The 7,011-nt window shown below is 39.9% G+C and overlaps 1 protein-coding gene across 2 annotated transcripts in view; it reads left to right on the top strand.

Annotated features, from left to right (window-relative positions):
* The window catches only part of LOC106871073 (uncharacterized), a 52,455-nt gene that overhangs the window by 3,796 nt on the left and 41,648 nt on the right, over positions 1-7,011 (top strand). Inside the window, exon 1 of one of the 2 annotated variants that reach the window (XM_052976336.1) lies at positions 6,505-6,693. The exons of the other annotated variant lie outside the window; for it this stretch is intronic. The gene's annotated coding sequence lies outside the window, so the exon portion shown is untranslated. Of the gene's footprint in view, positions 1-6,504; positions 6,694-7,011 lie in introns of those variants that run through there. 2 annotated transcript variants of the gene reach the window in all.

Here is a 7,011-nt window from a genome sequence, read left to right as displayed (position 1 = left end):
GTGTGTGTGTGTGTATAGTTTTAGGGAAAAGAACCAAGGTTCATGAACTCGATATATATTTAATACTGTGAAACTTGATTTAATTTTAATTTTTAATAAATTGATTTTAATTGAGTTTTTACCTGTAATTCTGGATTTTTATCCCTAATATTATTATTATATATATATATATATATATATATATATATATATAATATATGTATATATATTGTGTATATATGCGTGTGTATTTATATTGTGTATGCATACAAAATCGTATATTTTGTATATATATTTGTGCGTATGCATATTCGGGGGTCTTCTAAAACGAAAGAGGAAGTCGTGTTGTTAATGCCTTTCCCTTCACGCCATCTCCTTCCCTTTCTCCATCCTCCCTTACTTAAACCAAGTGAAGTGAAGCGAAACGAATCCTGTTCAGTATCGAAACCGCGTTGAGGTTGTATATCTATTTATTTATCTTTTCCATTTTCCGATACAACTCGGAGCTGCTTTATTTATTTTGCTGAGGCACTCACATTTACCATTTCTCAAGAACTCAAGAATTGTTTTCGTAATTATATATGATCGACAAAGATTCCTTACCATGGCACGAGGCCATAAATTCTTTTGCAGGAGGTGATGGATGGGGGGTTAAATTGATATCATGGAATCGTATAGGATACAAAATGGGAAGTTATTGTATCGATTTTCGAGGAACGGAAGGGCAGAGTCAGTTCTTGGTAGATATTGCAAATCAGGAAAATTGCGCAAGGCTGAAAGTCAATAACGCTAAATCCTCCCTTCCTATCTGCAAGAACTATTGGCGGAATTCTGGTTTAAGACACATCCCCCCCTCTCTATATAACCCCTCGTAGTTTTTTTCATTTTTTGGAATTTTCAGAAAATTTTTTTGCTAAATTGTTTTCTATACATGGGAATTCATATGAAAAAAAAAATGGGTTTCTTTGTGTGTGATTTAAGGGCGATGTAGCTGTTATTTTTAGCACATCTCACGACCACCTGATACGTTCCTCGTTTCTTAATCACTCTGACATATATTGATGGTTTTCAATATTTTTTTCTCTCCATGAACACATTTAGTGTGAGGTCGTTGCCAGTGCCCCTGGACTGGCTCCTGTGCAGGTGGCACGTAAAATACACCATTTTGAGCGTGGCCGTTGCCAGTACCGCCTGACTGGCCCTCGTGCCAGTGGCACGTAAAAGCACCCACTACACTCTTGGAGTGGTTGGCATTAGGAAGGGCATCCAGCTGCAGAAACTCTGCCAGATCAGATTGGAGCCTGGTGCAGCCTTCTGGCTCTCCAAACCTCAGTCAAACCATCCAACCCATGCCAGCATGGAAAATGGACGTTAAATGATGATGATGATGATGTATATAAGATTCAGGGATCGAGGTGTAGGAAGAAAGTCAACATCAAGCATTTCGTAGTAAATATAAAAGAAGAATTTTCAGGGACAATTGTGGTTTATTGAGACGGAAGATTGTGGATTTTTTTCGTATCAAAGTACGATAAATTGGAAAAAGATTTCATATATTTCACAGTAGGCGACCAAGGTAGCCAGGTATGCGAATAACAATACAAGATATAAACGGTGGTGCCCCAGCATGACCGCAGCTTTGAAGCTGAAACATTTTAAAGAAAAAATACGTACACACACATTTATATATAGATAGATTGATATTTATGTACACCAATGTAATTAGGAATTTATAAATGACACAGATGATGTTTATTAATTAATTTTCCATCACACATACACACACGAAACCTAAATCAAAATTGACTCTAACAGAAACCTCAAGGATTAACCTAAATATGTCTGTGTATACACACACACATCACGCAGTCTCTTCAAGACCTTTTCATTACATCACCACATCACCAAGCGCATGTTAGTTCCTCAAAAAGCTCACCTTTTCCTCTACCAAATCCACTCACAAGGCTTTGGTTGACCCGAGGCTATAGTAGAAGACACTCGCCCAAGGTGCCGTGCAGCTGGGACTGAACCTGGAACCATATGGTTGGTAAGCAAGCTACTTATCACACAGCCACCCCTGCGCATATATATGTGTATGTGTATACATACATATGCGTATATGCATGTGTGTGTTTCACTAAATTCTTCATTATTTTCAAAATAACCTGGAACAAAAAGAGTTAATAGTGGAAGGCATGTGACTTAGTGGTTACAGTGTTTGGCTCATGATTATGAGATTGTGAGTTCAATTCCCATCAATACATTGTTTCCTTGAGCAAGACATTTTATTTCACGTTACCCCAGTCCACTCAGCTGGCAAAAAATAAGTTTTATCTATATTTCAAAGGGGCCAGCCTAGTTACACTCTAGCTGAATCTCCCTGAGAACTACATTAAGGGTACGCATGTCTGTGGAGCACTCAACCACTTGCAGGTTAATTTCACGAGCGGGCTGTTCCATTGATCGAATCGACTGGAACCCTTGTTGCCATAAGCAACAATGTCAGTTAATAGTTAAATGCTGGATGGATGCCCCCCCCCCCACCAAACCACCCGCCTTCCTCACAGAGCCAATTTTGTTGGAGCTGGTTTAGCTGCCAACAGCATTAAGTTTCTTAGTTACTAGCAGCAGGTTTCCATCAGCCCATGATGAAATTAATCCTGATTTTACTTGGTAGAATTACACACCCTGAATACCCCATCCCCACCCTACATGGAAACTTCTCAATGCAGCTTATACACTGTTGCTGGCCTTCTTCCTTGTGCTTGGTGGTATTGCAGAAACTGTAACTCCCTCAGTTGTGTGCTGTACCTGGGCCTGTTTCCAGAAACAAGTGCCTAGCCTCAAGTATATTTACCACTTCTCTATTCAAGGATACACCACAAACGAAAGACAAGTCAATATGTTCATAACATCCATGGAGTTGCTGGAGATACCAGTTATTAGTGAAATATAACTGATATGTATATCAGCCATAGGGTCCTGATTTTTCTGTAGAGGTTTACTCCCTTGTCCTTTTCCTAAATGTTCAATAAATTACCCCACAAGGCAACGGGGGTTTATTAGTGTGGTAAGCATGGCTTGGGCAGAACCAGTCCCATTCTCTCATCCTCCAAACAGTCCCACTCTCTCATCCTCCAAACTTGTGCTGGTCCTTGTGCAACAAAGACCACACTCAGTAATTATCAGGGTACACGAGTTGTCTGGAGTTATCTTCTCTTAGATGATCAGCTAAAGAGCTGAAGGACCTTATCTGCCCTGGGTCCATTGAGGTATGTGTCAGTGATCTTTTCCAGGAGGCAATTCTATGACATGCTAATTAACCCAAAGCTGGGGTCCTGACAGGTGTTGCTACTCCAGGTCAGAGTAGGCCTAGGAACAATAGTGGCTAAGTGATAGTTCGATACTTCTCAAAACCCTAAAATTCTTGAACCAGGGTCCCATTATCAAATGCAGTTTAATATCCTACCCAAGACATACATTATATGCAAAAGTAACTAAAACAACTCCACTAAAATCGGTTTTGTTCTGTCCCTGACAAAGCTAACCCCTCTAACTCTGCCAACACCTTAAAAGTAATGGATGGTCTCGATAAAACCAGATCTATTCGGTTTTATGTCACTCGCTGGTGGTCTCTCACCTTTGAGGAAGTATGACAAATGCAATGTTGTTGATATTGCTCTTGACATAAGCAAACCCTTTCACTATGTCCAACCTGAGAGTCTGTTTACCACTGTGTTTAAGAAGACCCGAGAAGCCAAGTGAGACCATAACCATTCACAAGGCTTTGGTTGGCCTGAGGCTATAGTAGAAAACACTTTCCCAAGGTGCCACGCAGTGGGACTGAACCCAGAACCATGTGGTTGCAAAGCAAACTTCCTACCACACAGCCATGTCTGCACCTGTGTGTGTGTGTATATGTATGTATGTATGTATGTATTGATATGTGTGTGTATATATGTCTGCATACATGTGTGTGTGTATATATGTATATATAATTGAAAACGAAGAGAATACAGATACACACACACACGTGTGTGTGTGTTTAGTATAGTTTGTAAAAACAAAGTATATCTAATTATTCTTGTTAGATCCAGCAGACATAAGTCTATCTCGGACTACAGGCATCCTTATTTTTCTTTTTTTATTGAAGCCAATACTGTATAATTTGACCAAGATCTGGCTTCTATTAATAGCAAGTGGAATGACCTCAAACAAGATTTCTTAATATTGTGTTGGCCATAGTAGTGGTGGTCATCGTCATTGTGGTTGCATAGGTAGAAGTAGTGTTGGTACTATTTGCAATGGTGGTGGTGGTGGTGGTGGTGGTGGTGGTATGTGGTAGTAGTAGTAGTGGTGGTAATGGTGTTGGCGGTGGTATTATTTGATGGTGATGTTGGTGGTGGTGGTTAGTGTTAAACGTAGACCAGTCCCATTCCAGTAGATCTATAATCAAAGATATTCCATTCCTGGCCATCCTGTCGTATCTTATCTTTTTCTTTTTTCAGTCATTAGGCTGTGGCCATGCTGGGGCACCGCCTTGAATTTTTAGTCGAATGACTCAACCCCAGTATATTTTTGTTTTTAAGCCTGGTACTTATTGTATCGGGTTCTTTTGCTGAACTGCTAAGTTACAGGGACGTAAACACAGTAACATCAGTTGTCTAGCATTAGTGAGGGACAAACACAAAAACACATAAACACACACATAAATATATATATATATATATATAGGCGTAGGAGTGGCTGTGTGGTAAGTAGCTTGCTTACCAACCACATGGTTCCGGGTTCGGTCCCACTGCTGGCACCTTAGGCAAGTGTCTTCTACTATAGCCTTGTGAGTAGATTTGATAGACAGAAACTGAAAGAAGCCTGTCATATATATGTGTGTGTATGTGTCTGTTTGTCCCCTACCATCGCTTGACAACCGATGCTAGTGTGTTTACGTCCCTGTAACTTAGTGGTTCGGCAAAAGAGACCGTTAAGATAAGTACTAGGCTTACAAAGAATAAGTCCTGGGGTTGATTTGCTCGACTAAAGGTGGTGTTCCAGCATCACCGCAGTCAAATAACTGAAACAAGTAAAAGAGAGTATATATGGTGAGCTTCTCTCAGTTTCCACCTACCAAATCCACTCACAAGGCTTTGGTCGGACTGAGGTTATAGTAGAAGACACTTGCCCAAGGTGCTTTGCAGTAGGACTGAGCCTGGAACCATGTGGTTGGTAAGCAAGCTACTTACCGCACGGCCACTCAGATATCGTTTACCAAGGGCTAAAACTATATATTTTTACAGGTGTGGCTAGGCGTGACTGTGTGGTAAGAAGCTTGCTTCCCAACCACATGGTTCCAGGTTCAGTCCCACTGCATGGTACCTTGGACAAGTGTCTTCTACTTTCCCCTAGGGCTGACCAAAGCCTTGTCAGTGGATTTGCTAGACGGAAACTGAAAGAAGCCCGTCGTATATATATGTGTATGTGTTTGTCCCCCCCCCCCACCATCGCTTGACAACTGATGTTGGTATGTTTACGTCCCTGTAACTTAGCGGTTCGGCAAAAGAGACTTATAGAATAAGTACTACGCTTACAAAGAATAAGTCCTGGGGTCGATTTGTTCAACTAAAGGCTGTGCTCCAGCATGGCCGCAGTCAAATGACTGAAACAAAGAAGAGAATATCTGTGTATCTTTGTGTTTGTTTGTCCCCCACCACTGCTTGACAACCGATGTTAGTTTGTTTATATCCCCGTAACGTAGCGGTTCGGCAAAAAGAACCAATAAAATAATAGGCTTCAGCAAAAAAAGAAAAAGAAAAAAAGCAATAGGGTCGATTTGTTTGACTAAACCCTCCGAGGTGCTGAAACAAGTAATAGAAAAATTAAGAGAGGATGGCTGAGTTGTGATTTGAGGGAGATTTTTGGCTGCTATTTCTAGCAGTCCAAGCAACCACATACAAGTTTCACCCTCTTCCTTTGTTCGTTGCCTCGTAGTATGTTAATGCTTAATATTTTTACTATCGTTTAACCCCCAGATCAACCCTGATCATGTAGGTCTGTGATCTTAGGTATTCCAATGATGACCACTCCACCTAGATAGATAGATAGATAGATAGAGAGATAGATAGATAGATAGATATAAAGACAAACAGACAAACAGATCGTTGAAATTTATAGAAAATCAAAAAAGACGAAGACAGGTGTATGAACAACAAGCAGGTGTATTAGTTTGACGCTCGGGAAAAAAGGAAAAAAGTCTTTTACGTTTCGAACCTACGCCCATTAACAGAAGAATAAGGGAAAACAACAAAACGAAAAAGCATGTAGATAGATAGATATCAGGGATTACGTTTTATTTTAGGCAACAGGGAATGTTTTGTTGTTTTTTTAGGGGTATTTGGCTGCTGTTTCTAGCATTTAGAATTACCGTTTAGCGACTCTTCCGTTCGTTCAAGGTGGTGGTGAGGTGTTGCTGACGGTGGTGGTGTTAATGATGATGACGATGATGGTAGGGGTGGTTTGATCGTAGTAATTGTTGTGTTGGTGATGATGATGATGATGATAACGATGATGTTGATGCAGAGTCGACCTCATTGACCGTCTGTCTTCTATTCTTCTATGTAATGTTGTCACGAAGAATATATTGCAATTTTGGTTCTTCAAACAACCTTGACCTCACTGCAAAATCTTTCACATGGAATCACGCAGTTTACCAATTTTCAGGTTCAATGGCTTCGATTTCTCTTTGTTTAGTCGTCACTGTTGCTGTCGTGATTATTATTATTATTATTATTATTATTATTATTATTATTATTATTATTATTATTATTGTTATTGTTATTACTGAGGCTGTTTAGTAAATTCTTTGTGTTCGCCGTCTTATTGTTGCCGTTTGTGTGTGCGTGTTGGATGATTGGTTTCGATCGATAAATGGCGCATCGATTTTAGTGCAACGTAAGAAACACAGACAATGTGTGTGTGTGTGTGTGTGTGTGTGTGTAAATATATATATATATATATATATATAGGTATGTATATATA

The sequence above is a fragment of the Octopus bimaculoides genome, chromosome 24 (genome assembly GCF_001194135.2).
Source record: "Octopus bimaculoides isolate UCB-OBI-ISO-001 chromosome 24, ASM119413v2, whole genome shotgun sequence".
NCBI lineage: Eukaryota > Metazoa > Mollusca > Cephalopoda > Octopoda > Octopodidae > Octopus > Octopus bimaculoides.
Note: the sequence above shows the minus strand (reverse complement) of the source record. Positions and strands in the feature narration are given on the sequence as shown.